This window comes from Mesoplodon bidens (assembly GCF_964165515.1).
Source record: "Mesoplodon bidens genome assembly, chromosome: 2".
NCBI classification, from domain to species: domain Eukaryota; kingdom Metazoa; phylum Chordata; class Mammalia; order Artiodactyla; family Ziphiidae; genus Mesoplodon; species Mesoplodon bidens.
The window spans coordinates 84,260,463-84,284,234 of NC_138177.1; the positions used below are offsets into that span (position 1 = coordinate 84,260,463).

Sequence of the window (23,772 nt, forward strand, 5' to 3'; positions counted from 1 at the left end):
AGGGGGACTTTTACAGGAGGGACATTTGAGCTGAGGCTTGGAGCACACAAGGACGAAAGGAAGTCCCAGGCAGAGAAAATGGCATTTGCAAAGGCAGGGAGGCAAAGGAAAGAATGGAATAGTGGGTAACCATAGGAAAGTGGTTTGGACAGAGTCCAAGATGTCCATAGGAGTCAGGAGAGAGATGAGGCTGGAAAAGTAGGTAGGAATCACTCATGATGAGTTTTGAACCTTGTTCTCCAGAATTTAGATGTTGTCCCATAGGCAATGGTAAGCCTGTAAAGCTCCGATTTTTACTTTAGAAAGATCACACGGATAGTCACATGGAGGATAATTTGTAATCATGAAGAGTCAAAGAGAATTTTAACGCATCTGACACCAATGACTGGTTGGTCCCTATACATTTGGTGATTTACATATGGTGCTACCTTGATTTGTTTGACAGAAAATCTAAACCTTAATGACAATCACAGGATCTCTGGAAAGACAGCTGGAGTTGCCTCCGTTTTTCCCAAAGTGTGTTCTACAGGACACTAGTCCTATGGGGTGTTAGCAGCTGTTAAGTAGGGGGGAAATGTCTGCCAATTATATCTAGGTTAGTACCCATAGGGAGTAGAGTAGCCTTATAGGTAAACCAAATGAGATAAAGCAAAGAAAGTGCTTCTGTGTTTCTTCAAGAAGACATCGAAGAAGATATATAGGTATAGGTAACTACGGACACAGATATTACCACTTGCTTTTCTGTTTGTGATGCTTTCCTTGGACTTGCGCTAAAATGGGCTGAAAATGGTACTCTCTGAGCACACAGCTACTAAGAGTAGGAAGAAAGCAGTTTCAGCTTCAGCCAGGCAGCAGGGAGAAACTAATTTGTAATTCAAGAATTGGTTGTGTAGCTTTCTAACCCCTGGAAAAGGGGCCAGGTGAGGTAGGTGGTACCAGCCAGGCTGATCAAGGTAAGGAGGAGGTTCAAGGAGCCAGGCTAAGTCATAAAAAGAAGTGGCCAGGGCTTCCCTGGTGGCACAGTGGTTGAGAGTCCGCCTGCCGATGCAGGGGACACGGGTTCGTGCCCCGGTCCGGGAAGATCCCACATGCCACGGAGCGGCTGGGCCCGTGAGCCGTGGCCGCTGAGCCTGTGCTCTGCAATGGGAGAGGCCACAACAGTGAGAGGCCTGCGTATGGCAAAAAAAAAAAAAGAAGTGGCCAGGGGCAGAGAAGAGCAGAGATCCAGGACATGAGTATAAAACAATAATGACCACAGGAGAATGCTTGAGTATCAAGATAAAGAACCCGAGTCTGACATCACGCCTGGGTCTGAAAAGAAGATCCAGTAGGAGATCAGGTCCCAAGTAAATGCAGAGATGGAGTAGGAAGTTGGGATCAAGATGTGAATGAAACAGAAAGCTCTGGGCCTTTCTCCATGTACAGAGATGGGTAGCTCAGAGCATCTTATGAGACGTGGCTGTGCGGTGCCAGAGCATGGGAGTCACCCTGCACTGAAGCTCAACATCTGGGTAGGCAAGGTCATCCATACACAGATAAAATGGGTCCTCCCCCTGGACTAGAAGTTACTGGGTAGGAATCATCTGATCCTTCTTAGTTACTCCAGCATCTCACACACAACTTGGCACAACGGTAGGCACTCAGTTAAGATTTTCTGAACAAATGACTGAATAGATTCTCTAAATTAAGCTTCCCTCACATTGCCAACCTTCCTGACCTCTAGGTCCCAAAGGAAGTTCTACCTGGATACAGAATGTCTCTGTAGAGTGATCCTCTTTGTTGCAGCCCAATGGAAAGGTGTGAAGACCTTATGCTCGTTGAGATGTCAACTTCCAATCTCAACAGGGAAATGATACCAGTTGGCAAAGCCACCCTAGTGGAACACCAAAACTGACACATGTTACCCTCTCCTCTCCCTTTTCCTACTTCATCCCAACACTGGGCTGAACTATCAACACTAGGAAGCTGAGTGAGCAGAAAACACAGGCCCATAGGATGGCTTCCCAACAAGAGAACTAAAATTTTTAATGATAATATTAACTAAGGCTTATCAATCTGCAATTTTATTAGACAAATTTAAACTATAGACATGTTATATTGTGTTATTTTGAGTTATTTTTGTTTTCCCAGTTTCTATAACCATGAAAGAGTTTTGACATGATTATCCTCTCATATAAAGGGAGGGGAGGGGTCTTAATGCCTTGAATGGCATATGGGTCCACACGGTGGGGGATCCATTTCAAGAAGAGGCATTTAATTAACAGGCAAAATGCCAGATCCTAGGAAATCTAACAGTACCCAACTCCTACCAAGCAGAGGATGGCATTTCAGAGTACTTTCCATGGTGCCATCCTTCCCATGGTTTTTATACACAGGGAGGACCAATGGAGCTGCTACATGCAGTTTTGTATTTGCAGGAATGTGAAAAAGATAGAAACCAGGGTCCTTGGCAGTCAAGTTAAAACCAAGTTGATTCTGTTGCACAACAATGTGAATGTGCTTAATGCCACTTAACTGTACACTTAAAATGGTTAAATGGTAATTTTTATGTTATATTTTACCATAATAGCTTTTTTTAATGAGCAAATAGAATAAAGGTTGGGGGAGGAAGGATGAAAGCAAGTTGATTCTTTATAACCTGCACAGAGGGAGGGGAGCAGTGGCACAGTTGATCCCAAAACATTTTTACTTGGTTTTGGATTGCAATTTAGGAGCCCGTGAGTGACTGACAACGTTGCTAGGTATGTTCACCTTATCCATCAACACCATCCAACACAAAAGAAGAGAGTGCTGCAGGGCACTGAGTACTCTGAAAAGAGGACCACAGGCCACCCCTGGCCACATGCAATCTGCAGAGCTAATGGACAGGAACTGGGCCACCACTGAGTGGAAAGGCTGGGCTATCTCCACACTTCCCACAAGGCTGACTGATGCTCAGCTGAGCTGACCCATTCATTCTCCTCCCCTGACCCACACGTGTGGGCAGGATCTGGTCAGAGCTGTTCTGGAACACGGTGACAGGCAGAGCCTTCCATATGCTCACACCCAAGGTTTTATCCACAGAAACTCTATTAGTTCCATATCATGGAGGCTGTCCAAGGAACTCTCAGCTCAGGGACACTCCCTGTCCTGCTCAAAGGCAGTGACAAAAGTGACAGCACTTAATGTCTGAAAAGGAATTCACAAGAATAGACTTGCAAAATAGTCCAGCATCAGATGCTGGTGACACTTACTGCCTGATGTCCTCAGTCTAACACTGGTGATAGGAAAATCTCAGGTCTGGCTGGGAAGAGGGCTTTTCAGGCTCTCTCTCTTCCCTAACGGTAGTCTCCCTTCCAACTTAACAAACACTAATCAGACAGAGATTATGTAAGATTCTGGGACCACTGGGAGAAATTATACAAGATCCTGTGGTCACGGCACTGCCAGCACTCAGACCTTACACCTCAGGCTCTGGCTCTCCTAGGAGGTGTCTAGAGCCCAATGGGTACTGGCTCCAAACAAATCCATCAACACATATTCATGCCACTGTCTTATTCATCCTGGGTTCCTACCAGCACAGGTAACCTCCTCTCATTCCTTTGCATCCTTGGAAACCTCATTCCTTGTACTCTTTCCTTGTGGCCTAAGCTAAAGTCTGACACTTCCTGAGGCACCATCCTCCCTACCACCCTCTCCAGGGCTTCTCATTCTGCCACTCCCCGTGTAACCTAGGTTAAGTGGGAGTGGAGAGGGAGTAGCATTGGGCTCCCATCGCTGCTTCCATCTCCTGTAACAGTCTCTCCCCCTTTAGGGCTTTGCCACGGTGCTCACTCCTTCTCATGACCACCAACTATGGAAAGAATACAAGCAACCTTAAGATACAGCTCAGAATCTCTGTTCATCCTGCCAGTTTTACCTTTTGATTTCCTCAGATCTGTTCTCTCTCTCCCTGTAACCACTGCCCTGTTGTAGACCCTCAACATCTCTTGCCTGAAATATTGCAATAGCTTCCTCACTGATGTATCTGTGTCTGGTCTTGTTGCCCTCATACCTGCCCCCCAGGCCTATACTGTTTAAAACACAAATGTTACTGTAATACTTCCCAAGTGGTTGTGACCTCATAGATGTAACTAACACTTATTGAGGGCTCTCATGGTGCCAGACCCTGGGCTAAGTGCTTTACATGTTACTATTATTGTCCCCATTTAACAGAAGAGGTATCCACAGTTGAGAGAGACTAAATCAAGATCACACAGTCAATAAGTGTCTTAGATGGAATTCAAAGATCTAACTGTCCAACTCCAGATCCTAAGCACCTAACCATTTGCCACTGAAGAAGACATCGTTAGCACTCATGAGCATGCCCAGTTCTCTGCTCCCTCCAGGCACAAGGGAGGATTACACTGCTCACTCCCTTAAAAGTTAAGAGTGGTCACCTTACCTGTTTTAGTCATTGAGAAGTGAAGGGAAGTGATGGGGGTCGTGTTCTGGTGGAAGCACTTAAGCACCAGTATGCAATTATCCATACTCTCCTCCCGTGCTGCAGGGAAAACTCCAAAGCTTTCTGTCGAGATGATGAAATCATATGATGGCAGAGCCTTTGTCAGCCTAGGTCCTGAGTGCCCAGGTTGAGCTGAGTCCCCCATCAACCTACAGGGTTGAAGCATGAACAAGAAATAAACCTTTGTTTTATGAACTTTTGAGCCGCTGAGATTTGGTGATACTATAGAAACACACACACACACACACACACACACACAACTTAGCTTGTCTTGATAAATACAAATATACTGCCATGCCTCAGTTACAATAACCAGGCTCTTGTCTTCTTGCAAAAGCCTTCTTATATTCCAGTTTTGTTCATTGCATTTACTAGTTATGCAAACTCAAACAAATCACCTACCTCTCTGAGTCTCAGTTTCTTAATTTATGAGAGTGTTGAAGTAGAGCTTAAGTTAAATTTTATTCAACAAACCCTTACAGAGAGTAAGTGCCAGGCACCGTGCTGGGTGCTAGTTGATATGGAAAGCCTTTTCTACATCTGGGTCTGGGTCTGTCCTGACCAGCTGTCTAGGACCATCGTCCAGAGCTCACTGCTGGGAGCAAACCTGGGGTCAAGCCCTGGCTCTTCCACTTACTGTGGGTGAGTTATTACTCAATCTCTCTGTCTCCATGTCATCATTTAGTAAAGCAAGAACATTTATTCCTACCTACCAGGTCTGTGGGGAGGGGCAAATAAAGTGTGTGTATATAATTCCAAGGATGAATCCACTGGTGATAGAAACATATCTGGTACTAGTCATGGTATCACCTCTTACTTGCTGTGTGACCTTGAGCATGTTACTTAGACATTTTATGCCTCAACTCCTCCATCTAGAAAGAGAGAATAGTAATGGTACCTCTGCCTCCATTGGGTTTCAGTGAGAAATATTGAATTCTTGACACATAGTAGCACTCAACAAATGTTCATTATTCCAAAGAAAGATGCTTTACACATACCAGGCTGTTTATGTGTTTTTATGTGTGTGTAATATATACTCTCCAAATTTACAATTATTTATTGAATGGCTATTTCTCCCACCTTGAAGATAGGGACTGGGTCTTATTCCTCTTCACATCTCCAGTGCCTGGAGAGCACACTGGTTGAACAATTGTTGAATGAATTTATCACATTTTTCTATTATCTTCTTTCTATCTTCCTGAAGAAAACTCAATCTCTTGGCCTTAGAAAGTCACAGGCTTTTCTGGGGAGTGTCTAGTTGTCAAAGAAGCCGCTTCTCACAAAATGTTCAATCTGACCCGACAAATGGGGAGAAGGGCTTGGGGCCGGGTGGGAAGGCGTGTGTAAGCTCACCAAATTGCCTCAGTCTCTGGGTCATGTTTTTCTGCAGTCTGAGAGGTTTTGTTTTTTATTTAAAGAAACAAAACAGTTTCCAAGGAAAACTCATTTTGTTATGGTTCAAAACCATTTCATTTGTGATATTATTTCCTCTGCTGAGCTTTCAACTTTCTAAACCCCTCTGAGGCTGGAATAGCTCCAGGGCTGTGAGTGCTCTTGAGGCAGGGGTGGGGGAACGGAGGACGGGGAATGAATCCCTCCTCTGCAGAGCCCACCACTGGCTGCAGAGCCTGGAGATGCAGCTCAGAGAAATAAATCACTATCCTCCAGGTTTCCATTCAGATCCATTCAGCAGCATCCTTGCAGGTGGACCCTTCCATGGCTTTTTAATCATGGAACTTTCCCTGGAGAAAGCGTAGGGTCTGTGGCCAGACACAGTGCAGCTGAGGTCATCAGAGCTGGTGAGGTGAGTGTCTCTGGATGGTTTTGTGGCCAACAGTTGGTGTTGCTTTATCACATCTGAGGGAAACATCAGTGGAATCCCACATAGTGACTATTTGTCCTCACAATTTATGATCACAGAGCGCTCCTAATTTTCCTCCAACCCCTCTAATGTGTTGTGCAACTTGAGAGTGGCCAAAGAAAAGATCTTCCTTCATGTGGTGGCTCTGCCATAGTAACATGTTTAAAGCTGTTCTGCGAGTGACCTGGAGGCTTTTGAGGCTTTTCTTGAACAGGGAGGAAACTTCAGCCTGAGTCATGGAATTCACTGACGTAAATTCTCCAAAGTAAGAGCCGTCCCTCTCTCCTCTGCACCAACACGGTGAGGAGCAGGACTCATGGGCCAATGTTTCCCTTACAGATTGAGAGGTGGTTCAGACCAAGGACTGGATGCTACACTGAGATCAATTTTGGATCAATATAAGGCTGAACTTTCTAGCATAATTTAAAAAAACAGAAAAAAAAAACTGCCTTGAATGGTGTGAGTCTACTGTCACTGGAATTGTTTAAACAGACTAAACACCAGGCAGAAAAGTCATCGAAGAGATTCAAACAAATGAATGTTAACATTAGATGACCTTAGTCATCCCTTTCAATCCCAAGGTGCTGTGATTGGATTAAAATGTGTTCATTTAACAAACAGTAAGAGCCTGGTATGTGTGCTATGCTCCTTGAGGTCCCAAGAGACATGTAGGAACCAGTGAAGACTCAGTCCTTGTGCTTAGCCTTACTCAGGAAACAAGACACCTGTGTCAGTTAGGATCACCGAGTTACATTAATTCTAGAAACTTAAATCAATCAGTGCTTAAATTCTCATATATGGTTACATGTCTTTCATAAGTCATGGAGGAGGGACTCTGCTCCACATCATCTTCAGGGATCCAGGCTGACAGAGGGTTGACTCTGTGGACTGTCACAGGTCATTGCAACCGTAGGAGAAGAAGAGAGTCATGCACTGACTCTTCAGCTTCTGCCTGCATAGGACACTTGTCAATTCTGCTTTGGATTGGCTAAAGCAAGTCACACGGTGTGACTAACAAGAGGTAGGTTAAGTACAATCCTACTGGGCCCACGAGGAGGAGAACCAGAACTACTGATGAGCAGGACTAATGTCTATCATATTACAAAAGCATGCAACAACTGGACAACAATATAAAATAGTATGTAATCAGGACTAAATGAAGAAAGTGCTAGATGAATGATTAATGAATGAATGAATGAGAAATCCATGTCAGTTGGATAATAAGGGAAGATTCTGTGGCAGAAGTAGGACATGAACACAGCATTAAAAGTGAAGAAGTAAGTGAGTATGAGGTAAAGAGAGGAAAATAGCACCTCCAGAAGAGGTGAGAACAGCAGAGAAAATTGGGAAGGGAAGAAAAACTGTCTAAAGCAGCCCTGGAGAATAGTGGAAGATGAAGTTCATGGAGGATTTTGACTGTGGGCTGAGTTTGGAACTAATTTTGATAAGATAATCAATGGGGAATCACTGAAGTTCAGTTTAATTATACATGACATACTTTTGGAGCACCTACTACTGTAATATTGCAGGAGGCATAAATACTAGTAAAATATTTCCTGTCTTCTAGGAGCTGACAAAACCTTAGGAAGTAAAAGTTACCCTGTAATACAGGAAGAATCTGTTGTTTCATAGCAGAAACAGAAAGACAAAGTGTAAAGATGGGAAACACACTGTAAATGTAGGCGGAGGTGGCAAGGGAAGAAAGGGAGACAGGTGGCCTGATGTCCTCAGGTGATTAGGAGAATGGCCACACCCTGCAGTACATCTGTGCTTCCCCAGCCAGGCCCAGTGCAAGAATGAACTGGTATTTCCCACCAAATTCTTCTCAGTTATTTCATGACGTCACCAAAGGGTAGTTTACCTGTTCTCTCAAACACAGTCTATCTCAGGCAGGGCCACCAGCTCCTTTCCTGCATTAGCTGTTTACAGTGAATGAATTCCAGGGGTTGGATGACCTGGCATAATAATAGTAATAATAACAACAACAACAACAACATCCAACATTTACAGAAGACCAACAAAATGGATCAGTCAGGCACGTTATTGCCTTTACTCCTGATAACACCAGATGAGAAACCTGAGGTTCACATATTATGCATCTTCTCCAAGATCACCCAGCTGGTAAATGTCAGAGCCAAGATTCAAATCCAGATCTTTCATACTCCATAGTATTGCCTTGAGACTAAGGACTACCTCTTATAGACCTTTATAGACCTCATCAGCATAATGCCTGGCACGGAAAAGAAATCAATGTTTATTGAAAGGGTTAAAGGAATATAAAATCAGACAGTTGAAGTCAGATTCCTGTAGTGGCAAATATATTTTCTTTTTAAGAACAAGGAATGCATGTTAATGAACCAGGAGAAGGGAGGTAGCGAGAAGGGCTCTAAGAAATGTTGATGGTAGGCAATGGAGGCCAGAAAGGAGAGGTGGGATTGTTGGGATCAGTAGTAAGCAGCACCTTGTATTTTTACAGCCTTTACCATTTCTAAATTGCATCCATTAAATTCCTTCAATCTACTTTACAAATGAGACAACTAAGACTCAAAGGGTCCCAGATAAGGATTATTCACCCCAAAGTCCTCTTTTCACTTTGATAATCAATTCTCATTGTGCAGACAGACAGCTGGGAGCAAATAAATTAAGGTAGCAGGTATAGTTCATTAACTTAAAGGAAAAAGTCATGGGGGAAGGAACCAGATAATTTGGGCTCCCTGTTAAAGACTAGATGAGATGCTAGTGCATACTCAGCAGTCAGGGGGACAGTGTCCTCTAGAATACAGACCAGCAGGCTCTAAGAGAATGACGTGTGTCCAGCCTGAAACCAGGGACTATGGTTCCAACACTTTCTGAAGAAATGAAAGCCATGAGGGGAAAAATCCTGACAGAGGAGGGACAGTGGCTGCATAATGTTGCAATCTTTAACAAAATGTAATGGCTATCCATCCAAACCCAACCTCCTTTCACCTCCTTTCTGCAACCCCCGTCCTTTTTTTTTTTTTTTGCGGTACGCGGGCCTCTCACTGTTGTGACCTCTCCCGTTGCGGAGCACAGGCTCTGGACGCGCAGGCTCAGCGGCCATGGCTCACAGGCCCAGCCGCTCCGCGGCACGTGGGATCCTCCCGGACCGGGGCACGAACCCACGTCCCCCGCATCGGCAGGCGGACTCTCAACCACTGCGCCACCAGGGAAGCCCCGCACCCCCGTCCTTGAAGCAAGGGACACAGCAGGGAAGACTTCAGGGATAAGAGGGTGAGCCTTATGTCCAATTTCCCCCCCTTTACATAACTTTCCCTATGTCGAAAGCATTGTCATTAGTGAGGTTCATGAGGATTGGGCAAATAATGGCATAATCCCTTCACATGGGTAACTATTACTGGAAAAAGAAGAGACACATTCTTCATAAACAGTGTTTATCACTTCCTATCATTTTTCCCCCTCTTTTTGGTCCTTGTACCAGAAGTTGAAAAAGTAAAGACACTTTTAAGGTTCCATTTGGAACACCTGACAAGCAAAGCAGTCCTGGAGAATTCCTTTATTCCTGTGGCTGGAAAACGGGGTGCCTTGGTTAATTCTTTACATCTAGCATATTGGAATTTGTGTTCACAAATCTGTCTCCTCAACAGTAATAAGAGCGCTCTTATAATCAGGTAGTACACACTTAGCAGATGTTAAGTCAAAGAAGATAGAGATTCAAAAATGAATCTTGAATGACAATATATAACAACCCACCTGACGAGCATAAATTAACCAGGGTTACCAAATGCAGTTGTCTTAACTCTTCTTACTTTCCATTCCTGCTCAAAGCCAAGTGGAAGATACACACGTTCTGCTGCCCACAAGTTCATAGCAGTTCCTCCATGATACTCCCTTCTAATTTGCCTCCTGAAGAACAGAGGCCAAGTAGAGCAGTTGCGTTAGCTATGGCACTTTGAGATTTATGTAACAGACTTTGGAACCACCCCTCTGTAACTGTGTTTCCTAAGAAGATACCATAATATGAGTCGTTCTACCAAAAAAAAAAAAAATTGCATTGCACTGGCGTGTGCGCTAATGAGCATGTCTTGCCTCCATCCTGGCCATGGCCAGAACTGCTCATCTGTTAATTGCTTTACAATTACCACCAACCATTACAATTTACCACCAAGAGGTGGGTAAAACTATTTCCCAATTTGGATTTTAAGCTTCCTGAAGACCTGGACCCCGTTTTTCGGTTTAGCTACATTATCACTCAGGACCAGGGACACAGAAGCCTTAGTAAATCCACCCAGAAATGAGAGAAGGCAGGAGAAAATCCTCCATGGTGGATACAAAGGGTTTCTGGGGCCATTCCTTCTTTGCTGTAGAATTGGTCCTCTGTGGCCCCACATTTTAATATCACATAAGTTCTGATCATCTTCACGAAGAAGTTATGTTCAGGACATGGAGATACAACTGTTCTTTATACAAACATGGAATGTTTTAAAATATTCAATTCAGATGGATTGCCACACTACTTAAAAAACGGTTCTTCACTTTAAAAAGCAGCTTCAGACAGCCTGTTTAGATTTCCAAAACATGTGTGCCAATAACACTTGGAAACACACTACAGAGCATAGAAGCCTCTCCAAGAGGTCTGCTGACAAGCTACTCAGAAAACAACCGAAAGAGAAGAATGAAACACTCTCCAAACAAGTACTCCCTGTCTACCACATGCACACTTGCCTCACTTCTATTTTATTTTTTTCAAAAATGGTTTTATCTCCAAGGCATACTCCCTGCTGTGAAAAGAGACGGGCTCCCGGCGAGCAGGCTGGGGATGTGAAGGTGGGCAGTGGCCTCTTTCATGGCCGTCTTTGCAGGAACCCACAGGCCAGCTCCCATGTGTCCCTATGCATTTCCCTCCAGACAGAAACTCATAAAATGTTTTCCTTCATAGAAAATTCTCCCCAACCCACCAGACCCTATTCCCAGAATGGCCAATCTCAGAGTCGGCAGGGACCTTAGAGGCTACCTAGCAGGACATTCCTCCCTGTACAGGAATTTCCTCCCTCACTAGGCCCTCTAGGTCAGGGGGTCGGGATGAGGGAGCCCTCTCCCCTCTGTGGCGGGGGGAGTCTTCCAATGACAGGTGCTTGCCAACTCAAGGGGCAATCCAGGCCTCTTATTTATTAGTTCTCCACCATATCCCACCCCAAACTGCTTCCCTGTAACTCAAACCATTAGACCTGTGAAGCCTTAAAGGATACATCAAATCCCTCTTTTCCATGGCAGACATTCAAATATGTTAAGACAGTTGTCAGGCCTCCTCCTAGTCTTCCTTTCTTTGGGCTAAATAGTCCCGATTTCCTGAAACTGGCCTGTACCCGATGGGATTGGGGAGCTCTTCCCCATTCAAGTAGCCCCAGTGGACATGTTCCTGCTTGAAGCTGTCTTGCAGTCAGGCAGGGAGCTCTCAGATAGGAATAAAATCCTCTGGATGTGGTCTTCGGAGTATGTATGGCACTGGAACCATTACCTCTCTTACCCTTGGTTCTTTAGAAAAATGAGACAATTGTAGCATTCTATGGTTTAATCTGTGCGTGTGTGTGTGTGTGTGTGTGTGTGTGTTTGCATTAACTGGCTATTAAGTCACTTTCACCTCATCCTAGACTTTATTGATTTTTTTGAAGTATAGACCTGATCTTGACCTTTACCTCTGAAGTTTTTATCTTCACGGTTTAAAGACTTCATTTAGCCTATTGAAATCTTCTTGAATCTTGACTTTGTCATCTAACATATCATCTGTTTCTTCCAGCTATAGGAGGAAACTGACTTTTGTATGTTAATCAGAGCCCCAGATTAAAAACAAAAAGAAAGTATGTAGAGCCCAGGACAGAATATACAACAGTTAACCACATTTACTGAGTGTTTACCATGTGCCAGGCTCTGTTCTAAACACTTCTCATGAGTTAACACATATCATCTTCATATCAATCTAATAAGTATGATTAGTATTCCCACTTTACTGATGACAAACTGAGGCACAGAGAGGTTAAGTAACTTGCCCAAGGTCACTCAGCTAATAGATGGCAGAGGCAGGATTTGAGGCCAGGTACTGTGGCTTCAGAGCCTATCGACTTATCCACTGCTCTGTATTGCCCCGGCTAGAAGACATTAAGAGACTTCCCTCCACTTTGGCATCATTAGTCCAACAATCAGTGTGCTTTGGGAATAACTGGGTTAACAACTAATACTCAAACATTTCTGCTCTTATTTAACTTCTTCCCACCCTTTCTTTTCATACAAATATTATAAGGAACTCTGTCAAATGCTTTCTGAAATCAAAATGCACTGCGTCTACAGCATTCCCTTGATCTGCAAGTTCTATAAACCCATCAAAAATGATTTAGTTTGGGATGACTTGTTCTTAAAGAATCTATGTCTGCTCTTGTGCTTGCCTGCTCTCCCTCTGGCCCTTTAAGCCAGTCTGGCTCCCCCTACACCACTTACCCCCAGCTATTCCTGGTTCTCAGAGGGCTCTTCTAGCCTAGTCCAGTCCAGTCTTGCTCCAAAACCCCTCCACTGTCTAGTCTAATCCCATCTTTCATCCTTTCTTCTAACTTAGTGTATCTTCAAGTGTGTTAAATGGAATACTCCTTCTGCCAGATAATAGTTTTTTTGTTGTTGTTGTTTTTGAGTGGTTCTTGAGTTTAAAAAAATTAAACTAATTCATTTACTGTGGAGCTCTTAATATGCTAATAATGCGCATTGTGAAACTCTAGTTAGAGTTATATTCTATGTAGAATTTCAGATTAGTTGCCCATGGAATCTGTGCTGCACACACAAAGAACAAAAAAGGATATTGGGGCATATTATATAATAGGGTATATTTGGGCACCAATAACTGTTTCCTTGTCTAAATGCTCAACATCACCTGTTTGTTAATGCATTCTAGAATTCTGCCAAGGACACAGAGAAATCTAACCAGTTGGTCAGTGCCAGAATCTATCTTTTTCTATTTTTTAAAAGATATTTATATGTCTCTGTTTTAGTGTGATTCTATATGCATTCTAGGATGAATGTTCTCTGGGCTTGGAAATTTGAACTGAAAGTAACTACTTCTTCTTACCTAAATTGGGTCTCAATTTCCCCTTAACTGTATCTATACTTACCTTTGTAGATTGATCATTTTTTCTTGCTCCTATCTCACCTTCCAGCCTTACTCAAATGCCACATTCTTAAGGAAACAAAGCCTTTGCTGACCACCTTATTTTAAATTCCAACACCATCCCAATACTCTCTACTCCTCCTTTCCTGCATTACCTTTCTCAATAGATCTCAATGCCTTCAAATGTAGTATATAATTTACTTACTTGCTTGGTTTTATGGCCAGGTCTCTACAAGGAGATACTGCTGTATCTCCAGCACCCGTAATAATACCTAGCACAGAGAATATTCCCGATACATATTTGTTGAATGAATAGAATAGGCAGAAGTAGTAATCACTCAAAAAACATATATTAGGTGCTTTCCATGTGGCAGGCACTGTGTTAGTGACATTCAACTTATGTACTTTACATGAAACCTCAGTGAAGGACTCTCACTACACTCTCACTGCTTTCTTTGCTTTTCCTCTCACAGCATTTACCACATTTTGTAATTATATATGTATTGGTATAATTATTTAATTTTGTCTTCCCTATTAATCCATAAGGACAAATACCTAGTCTACTTTGTCACTTTTCCCGCCAGTGCCTGGCCCAGAGTAGGAACTTAATAATGAATGAATGAATGAATGCTCATTTCTTCTCTGAGGCTTTGGCCTCAAACCCCCAGTGTGGAACCCCAGGGCATCAGGTTGGACCATGTGATTCTTTTGCCAGGGCTAAAGGCAACCTGGAGCCTTGGGCTTGTTTTTTTTTTTTTTTTTGGCTACACCATGCAGCATGTGGGATCTTAGCCCCGGGACCAGGAATCAAACCTGCGCCCCGTGCAGTGGAAGGTGTGGAGTCTTAACCACTGGACTGCCAGTGAAGTCCTGAGCCTTGGGCCTTCTTATCTTTATGCAAACTGAATCATAACATTTGTACTCTTTCATGACTTAACTCAACATGAAATTTATTTAGTGCATATAGTTGTGCTTCATTCATTTTTACTTTGGTATAGTATTTCATTACATGAATGTACTACAATGTATTCATCCATTCTAGTGTTGATGAACTTCGCATTGTTTCCAGTTTTTGCTGTGGCAAATAATGTTACAATCATAATCTCATTCATGGTCCCTGGGGCACTTGTGCAAGTTCTCTAGGAAATACTATATATTGGTGTGAAATTCCTACATCACAGGATATTCACATCTTTATACCAAGGAATGCCAAAGAGTTTTCCAAGGAAGCTGCATCAATTTATACTCCTACTAGCAGTGTCTGAATGTTACCATTGTTCCACATCCTCAACAGTACTTAGTATTGTAAGATTTGTTAATTTTATAAATCTGGGCAATATGAATTGCTGCCTAATTGTGATATTCCTTATGAAGTTGAGCATCTTTGCACATACATTAACTAGTGTTGTTTCTTTAATGTGAAATGTTTGTTCATGTCTTTTGTCCATTTTTTCTAATGTTTCGTTTACCTTTTTTTATTAATTCATAGGTATTTGTGATATAAACTAGATACTAATTCTTTATTGGTTGGTAAGTTGCAACTATTTTCTAACAATTTATAGCTTTTTTTAAACTTTCTTTTGAAAGAAAAAGTTCTTAGTTATAATTCAGTCAAACTGATCAACCTAATTTCTATAAGGTTTGCCCCTTTGAATCTCTTTTAAGAAATCCTTTGCTACTCCCAAAGTCAAAAGATATTTTTCTATATTTTTCCCTAAAAATTGTACAGTTTCTCCCTGAAGTCCTGCATCTGTGTATATAAGATCCAATTATTTTTCCACATAGATAACAGTTGTCTCAGTGATATCTCTTAAATGGTTCATCTTTTCCCAATTGATCTTCAATGCCAGCTTTGCATATAATTTTTTTGTTTTTTAATCAGAAACGTATGAGTTTGCCTCTGGGCTCTCTATTCTGTTCCATTCGGGCTATTTTCCTATCCCTTTACCCAAACCGCTCTGTCTTAATAGCTTGTCTCATAGCTTGAAATGACTTGGTCTGGTAGAACAAGTCCTCTTACCTTGCCATTTTTCTTCAGGAATGTATTTATTATTTATGACCTTTAGTCCATCCACGTTAATTTTAGAAATAGCTATTCAAATTCCTCAAAACCCCTGTTTATAATTTTATTAAAACTACATTGAATCTGTGGACTGATTTTTAGGAAAATTAACAACTTTATAACGTTGAGTCTTCTTGTCTGTGACCATGATATGTCTCATGTCAAATAAATGTGGACATTTATTTAGGTCTTTCTCAACGTATTTCAATAAATTTTTATACATCTCTACATAAAGATCTTGTATATCTTTTATTAAATCTCTTCCTATGGGCTGAACACTTTTTTGGTGTATATGGGAAGGGTAATATTATAAATTCTTTTCTGTGGGGAAGAAGGAGAAACTCCTTCCCTGATCTGAGGATTTCCTTCCATGAGGAGGGAACTTCACCTGTGAAATAATCCTGGCCTGTCTCCACCCCTCACTCACGCTGGCCCTGAGAGAGAAGAAGCAACATAATCTGATTAACGGTTTGGAAGGATAAACTTAGCTTTTTTTGCCCAGCCCCTTCTTCTCTTCCTCTTGTGAGCTGCTCTACCTATGAGAACATGTGGTCTTGATTACCCTAAGGAATGCATAAAGCTTAACAGAAATAACTTGTCCCCTATAGAAGACGCCCTTAGAGTTCCTATGCTACAAGTGAATCATTAGATAAGGCTGTCTAATTCTGGAATTCAGGATTATGAATCTCTCCATATACACATATATAAGCCATATTTTCCACAATCAACGTTTTTGACAATAGTGTTTCAGCATTTATGTGCCTACTCTTTTTGCCTGGTTCAGAACTCAGGTTGCAAAGAAGGGTGCTATTAATTGGTCTCCCTTAAACTTAAAAATGAATGCATTTTCTAACTGGACATTGCCATTGTATAGACAGACAACAGACATTTACATATTTGGCAAACTTCATAAATTTTTATTAATTTTAATAATTTTCCTGCAGATTATATATTTTAGTTTTCTATATTGAGAACATTATCACCTGAAAATAGTTTCACATATTCCTTTCCATAAGTTTCTTTATAATTCTTGTCTTATTTACTGGCTAGGCCCTTTGGCAAAATATTGAATAGAAGTGATGACACAGGAAACTTTAGAGGGCCTACCTATAAAATTGCCTGAATGTGGTGTTTTCTTTTTAGGAAAATCCCTTAAAACTTAATTCCTTATATCATTTCTATGAATATTCATATTTTCTAGGATCAGTTTTGGTAAATTTTCACAACACTGAATCCAGGACTTTTTCCCACTCACATAAGTTTTCAAATTTTATTAGCATAGACTCTACTACAAAGCTACCGTAATCAAGACAATATGGTACTGGCACAAAAACAGAAGTATAGATCAATGGAACAGGATAGAAAGCCCAGAGATAAACTCATGCACATATGGTCACGTTATTTTTGATAAAGGAGGCAAGAATATACAATGGAGAAAAGACAGCCTCTTCAATAAGTGGTGCTGGGAAAACTGGACAGCTACACATAAAACAATGAAATTAGAACACTCCCTAACACCATACACAAAAATAAACTCAAAATGGATTAAAGACCTAAATATAAGGCCAGACACTATAAAACTCTTACAGGAAAACATAGGCAGAACACTCTATGACATAAATCACAGCAAGATCCTTTTTGACCCACCTCCTAGAGAAGTGGAAATAAAAACAAAAATAAACAAATGGGACCTAATGAAACTTCAAAGCTTTTGCACAGCAAAGGAAACCATAAACAAGACGAAAAGACAACCCTCAGAATGGGAGAAAATATTTGCAAATGAAGCAACTGAAAAAGGATGAATCTCCAAAATTTACAAGCAGCTCATGCAGCTCAGTATCAAAAACAAACAACCCGGGGCTTCCCTGGTGGCGCAGTGGTTGAGAGTCCGCCTGCCAATGCAGGGGACATGGGTTCGTGCCCCGCTCTGGGAAGATCCCACATGCCGCGGAGCAGCTGGGTCCGTGAGCTATGGCCGCTGAACCTGTGCATCTGGAGCCTGTGCTCCGCACAGTGAGAGGCCTGCATACTGCAAAACAAAAAAAACCAAACAACCCAATCCAAAAATGGGCAGAAGACCGAGACATTTCTCCAAAGAAGATATACAGATTGCCAACAAACACATGAAAGAATGCTCAACATCACTAATCATTAGACAAATGCAAATCAAAAGTACAATGATGTTTCACCTCACACCAGTCAGAATGGCCAACATCAAAAAATCTACAAACAGGGCCTCCCTGGTGGTGCAGTGGTTGAGAGTCCACCTGCCGATGCAGGGGATACGGGTTCGTGCCCCGGTCTGGGAGGATCCCATATGCCGCGGAGCGGCTGGGCCCGTGAGCCATGGCCGCTGGGCCTGCGCATCCGGAGCCTGTGCTCCGCAGCGGGAGAGGCCACAACAGTGAGAGGCCCGCATACCGCAAAAAGAAAAAAAAAAAAAATCTACAAACAGTTAATGCTGGAAAGGGTGTGGAGAAAAGGGAACCCTCTTGCACTGTTGGTAGGAATGTAAATTGATACAGCCACTATGGAGAGTAGTATGGAGGTTCCTTAACAAACTAATAATAGAACTACCACACAACCCAGCAATCCCACTACTGGGCATATACCCTGAAAAACACATAATTCAGAAAGAGTCATGTACCACAATGTTCATTGCAGCTCTGTTTACAATAGCCAGGACATGGAAGCAACCTAAGTGTCCATCAACAGATGAATGGATAAAGAAGATGTGGCACATATATACAATGGAATATTACTCAGCCATAAAAAGAAGTGAAATTGAGTTATTTGTAGTGAGGTGGATGGACCTAGAGTCTGTCATACAGAGTGAAGTAAGTCAGAAAGAGAAAAACAAATACCGTATGCTAACATATATATATGGAATGTAAAAAAAAAAAAAGTTCTGAAGAACCTAGAGGCAGGACAGGAACAAATACGCAGATGTAGAGAATGGACTTAAGGACACAGGGAGGGGGAAGGGTAAGCTGACATGAAGTGAGAGAGTGACATGGACTTATATATACTACCAAATGTAAAATAGCTAGCTAGTGGGAAGCAGCCGCATAGCACAGGAAGAGCAGCTCGGTGCTTTGTGACCACCTAGAGGGGTGGGATAGGGAGGGTGGGAGGGAGACCCAAGAGGGAGGAGATATGGGGATATATGTATATGTATAGCTGATTCACTTTGTTATAAAGCAGAAACTAACACACCATTGTAAAGCAATTATACTCCAATAAAGATATTTAAAAAATTTATTAGCAAAAAGTCTTGCATTATATTCTCTTACCTTTTATGTTATTATTTACATACACCATCTCTTCTTTTCTCTTGATCAATCTTATCAGAGATTTTTAACTTTTATAATTCTTTCCAGTGACTAAGCTTAGGCTTTATTGGTTTACTATCTTAGTTTCCAATTGCATTAATTTCAGTTCCAATCTTCACTATATGTGTGTGTGTGTGTGTGTGTGTGTGTATACATACATATATATATATATAAATTGTTTTTCCCCTCAAGGATACAAAGGATAATAGAATTACAACATCCCATTACTACTCATTTGCTTTATCACATATTTCATATATATTTGCCTCAGGATAATAATATTACTACTACTACCACCAATTATGATTTTAAAATATATTTGCATATGCTATCATCATTCAAACTGAATTTTTTATGGTCATCCTAAGTATTGACTGTCAAAGGCTATAACCATTATGTATGATGTACCACCCAGATCCCCCTTCAAGGAAGGACTTGCTGCCCAGCTGCTGGGAGTTGGATTGTAGACAGCCTACAGCTGGATCTACCTCAGCTGCAGAGAGCTGCCTTCCTGAAATTATGCCCTTCTTAATGCAGGCTTGACCACGTGATTAAGCAAGATAGGGTACAAAGGCCTGGTCTCTTTGGCCTAATGGCAGACACTCTGATGGTCAATACTAGCTCCAGAGTTTCCTACCAAGTTGAGCAAGGCTCTGTTGGGCTTGCATGATAGACTTCTTCCTCTGCCCAATTCTGCTTTCTCCTCCTTCCTTTCACAGTTGTTGATTCCTAACAAACACCTTGTACCCCAATCTCTATCTCAATGTCTACTTATGCTTCTGAAGAACCCAACCTACAACAGTTAGTATCAGAAGTGATCAGAGAAAACAGACAATAAGATGGTATGAAGCTGAATCACTCACTGCTTGTCTGGCAATGAAGATCCCATCACTGATGGTAGGTTTTATACCAACAGTTCCTGGCACAGGTGATAATCCATTTGTTAAAATTTTCAGTTGTGATGAATTGGGAAAATGTACTGAGGAAAGGGAATGTGCTAGCAGGCTAATAATGTATCAGTTGTTTGAGATGTATGGAGAAAATAGTAGCTATAAGATTACAGGATTAGATAGCTATTGCTAAGCAGCATGAATTATCTATAGAAGATAAGGAACAGGGTAACAGACACTAGAGAGTCAGTTGTAAAAGCCAGAGGGCCTCTTTGGATGCTTACAAAGAAGCTCTCATCTCTTCTTATCACTTAATAGTCAGAGTTGCTGAATTTCAAAGATAGTTAAATGCACAACCAGGTAGGCCTGTTATGACAAAATTAGGGCCTTGTTTAGGAAAATCTGGGACTTGAAACATGGGATAGGACCATCTGAGTCACTGGGCCTAAAGATTTTGACTATTAAGACTCCTCTGAAGCTTCTGAGCTTGCAGATGTAGCCCACTCCTTCTTATTAAAAGTCAGCATGGTCCCCTTACCTTCCTCCGCCCCCTCTTGTTGGAAGGTACAGAGCTCTTATCTGTGCAAAATAACATGTGTCTCTCTCAGTAGCCACCCCATCTCCTCTTCTAGTCATTCACTATTCCTAGAACTAGGGTCGAGCTGCAGCAAAACCCAGCAGGGTGTGTGCTAGGCCTAGTAAGGGAAGACGTGGAGCTTCAAGACCTAGCCAGCATATTCTAGAAAAAGCCTGCTTGGGACTGGATTCTAAGTGTGACTGATCAAGAGTCTAGAATATAAAATTGTATAGGAAATGATTCATTGACTTGGAAGCATTCTACTGAGACACAGGACTTAATATACTGACAATGACCTCAGGAAATGGCCCACGCTCCTTACTAGAAGGGCTTCTAGAAGCATTGGAAAAGCAATAGCTCACACGAAGCAGAGTTGAAATGCTAGACTTGCCATGACAGATGACAGATGAAGAAATTAAAAATCTCAAGAAATCAGGCATGGTGGCATGGATATACTGTGTACAACTAGAAGACCTGCTAGATGATTATGTTCCATTGGAACATAATTTACACACTATTGACAAAGGCCATAGGGGATACACTGGTGAAATAGGCACCAGCATAGCCATAAAGTTCATTGGAGGTTCTCCTCTGTAGGCCAGGGCTGATAGCAAAAGAGGTTGTTATACAACTTAGCTTGCTGATGGCAATGGAGATGATAGGACCCTGATGTAATAGAGGCCAGATGGCAGCACTTCTGATAATGTCTCTCTAATCATTTAGATTTTTCTCTAGAAGACTCTTCAGGAAGCGTTCATGAGGACAATATTCTCTGAGCTCTTGTATGTATTTATAACAGTTTTTGATATTTTTACTTGAAAGACAGTTTTGCTGGATATAAAACTCTTCCTTCATATTTTCGTTAATATAAAATTAAATGGTATCTAAAATGTTATTCTTCTTTCAGCATAAAGCTTTGCTGTCAAAAAGTCTGATGATACCTCTAATTTTCTTTATAAATCATAGGCTTTTTAATCTAGATACCTAAAATATTTTTCTTTAAAGTCCAATAATTGTATTTGTACATGTCTCAGTGTTGGTTATTCTGGGTCAATATTCTCAATTACACAGTTTACTCTTCTCATATCTACAATTATTTTCAAAAAAGTTTTCTTTATTTATAGTTTTTATAATAGTATTTGTTTGTGTCCTTGCTTTGGGTTTCTTCTTAAGGGACTGCTATTATTCATATGTTTTCTCTTCTTTGTCTAGTTTCAATATTTGTCACTTCATCTGAAATTCCTTTCCTCTTTCTATTTTTGAAGATTTTAATTTTTAGACAATTTCAAACTTATAAAAAGTTGTGTGTACTATGCAAAGATTTTTTTTCCTGAGCAATTTGGAAATAAGTTGCCAGCTTGATGCTCCCAGTATGCCTAAATTCATTAATTTGTATTTCCTTTTAAAAATAACATTCTTCTATATAACCACAGTACAACCATCAAAATCAGAAAATTAACATTTATACATTAGCTCATTTTGAAATAGTAGACTGTAGTTTTGGTTTTATTTCACACTCTAGTGTGCATTCAGTGCCTACAGGTTTATTATTCTGTTCTATACTCTATTTTTTCATACAATAACTTCCTGTGAGTTTTTACCTGGTTACTTTCTTGTTGCTCATTTTTATGGTAAGGAATTAAAACTCAATGCATTTCTGTTGTTCAGTTTCAGAAGAAGATGTGGTTCAGGGTAGATTTTCTAATTTCACAGAGCTTCCTCTTCTACTATTTTCCATGTTGTGTTAAAAATAAATATGGTTAATTGCTCTAAGAGATTTCCAGGATCCACTTGTCTCCTCTACCCTTATCTTAGCCTTCTCTTTCCTTTGTCTCCATTGCCTTTCTCCTGCTCAATTTTGATTCTACTCCCAGCAGTTCCTCCTGAGTGTGGGGCCTGCCTTAGAAGGAAGTCTTGGCAGGTCTGTTTTGAAAGTTCTGCTCCAGCTCCTTCAGACCTTAGCAGGGACTACTTGAGCTCATTTCTTCTTTTTCAGATAGCCACTGATACCATGCTTATCTTGTGGCCGGAGTGGTGGTACTTGTAATTGTACTTCAGGATTCAAGGAAATATTGTTTAGTTTGGTTGAAAATGTTATCCCTGGGCTTTTGGTTTTATTGTACAGTTTCTCTCTCTGCTCTTTTATGTAGGTATTAAGAAAGATACTAAAACTATGCAGCCATTACTTCCCACAAATCCCCTCCATCCACACATTTTAATGTGTATTATTTCAATATTATTCAGTTCTAAGTAACTTTTCATTTCCTCTTTATCTTTGATCCATGGGTCTCTTTTCCCCAAACAAATAATATTTGTTAATGATTTCTAATTTTGTGCTCAGATTGTATTCTCTAGGATGCTGATCCTTTTAACTTTTTTAAGACTTGCTTTATGTGATCAAACTTTCAAATGTTTCATGTGTGTTTAAAATAAACACTTGGCAGTTCTTAGGTGTACTGTTAATTGTTATTCAAATATTTCATATACTTACTAATTTTTGTTGGTTTGACTATCAATTACTGAAAAAATATGTATTAAAATCTCCCATTATGATAGTAATTAGACAGATGATAGATAGATGACAAAGATAGATGATACAGAGACATTTATATAGTTATGTATAGTTATTATATGTATACTAATCTAGTATTGTTTTACCTCCCTGGTAAACTGAACCATTTATAAATTATGACAATATCTTTACCTTGAGCAATGTTTTTTCCTTTAAATCTATATTATTTTACTTATCCCCTCTTTCCTTTGTTGGTATTTACCTGTTGTATCTTTCTTTACTCTCTTATTTTTAACCTTGCTGTGTCCTTAAATTTTGATGTATCTACTATAAACAGTATATAACTGGATTTTGCTTTTGTTTTTATTTCCTGAAACCTAACCTTTGACTTTTCACTGGGAAATTTAGTCCATTGACATTTATTGTAAATAATAAAAATATTTTTATTCATCTAATTTATAATCATTACAATTTTTATTCTTTTGTTGGTTACCCTAAAAATTTCAACATGCACAATATAGCTTTTAAAAAGTCTAAAGTTAAGCAGTATTCCTTCCATCCTCCTGAATACAGAGCTTAGAACACTGTAATGCTAATCACAAACCCCTCTCCCCATTTACATGTGGTTTTCCCCATGGTTTTAGTTTTATCTTTTTTAATCCTCAAGATTAGACATTATTATAATTGTTTTATTTAGTTGATGGTTATTTATATTTTCCCACATTTGTCATATTCTTTGTTCACCATTTCTTCTTGCATCTCAGAGCATGTTTTTCCATTTATTTTCTTTCTACCTTAAGTATACTCTTTAGAGTTCTTTTAATAAGAACAATTTAGTAGTAAACTCTCAGTTTTTGTGAAACTGTTTTTAGTCTCATTTTTGACAGATAATTTTGCTAGGGATGGAATTCTAGATTTATAACTAG

At 40.6% G+C, this 23,772-nt stretch overlaps 1 long non-coding RNA gene across 1 annotated transcript in view; it reads right to left on the minus strand.

Moving 5' to 3' along the window:
* The window catches only part of LOC308613038, a 92,283-nt gene that overhangs the window by 27,494 nt on the left and 41,017 nt on the right, over positions 1-23,772 (minus strand). The window contains exon 2 of the long non-coding RNA XR_014015210.1: positions 4,424-4,632. This is a non-coding gene — a long non-coding RNA (uncharacterized lncRNA). The remainder of the gene's footprint in view (positions 1-4,423; positions 4,633-23,772) is intronic.